We start from the raw sequence: 334 nt of genomic DNA, 5'->3' as shown, positions 1-334 counted from the left end.
CCGGCGGGGAGCTGGAGGGGAGAGCGGCCGGCGGTTCCGGCAGCTGCTGGCTACGCGTTGTCTTTCCCCGTGGGGTTGCCGGTGTTGGGATCGGTCGCCTGACCCCTCAGGAAATAAAGCGGATTTGTTCGTTGTGCTTGGACCTTGCCTGGCAGCTGTTCGTGGTGACCCCCCAAGCGCGAGCCCACCCGGCCGGCCGACGTAGCAAAGCCTGGCGCGCAGCAGGCCGCGTACGCGCGGTCCTTCTTCACCCCGAGTCGGAAGGATCTGTTCGGGGGGCTGCGCGCTGACGTGCCGAATGTACGGCAAGAAAGCTCTTCCGCAGATCTAAGCT

The sequence above is a fragment of the Haliaeetus leucocephalus genome, unplaced genomic scaffold (genome assembly GCF_000737465.1).
Source record: "Haliaeetus leucocephalus isolate CR32 unplaced genomic scaffold, Haliaeetus_leucocephalus-4.0 Scaffold238, whole genome shotgun sequence".
Taxonomy (NCBI): domain Eukaryota; kingdom Metazoa; phylum Chordata; class Aves; order Accipitriformes; family Accipitridae; genus Haliaeetus; species Haliaeetus leucocephalus.
The sequence above is the reverse complement of the archived record's forward strand: the minus strand, read 5'-3'. Positions refer to the sequence as shown.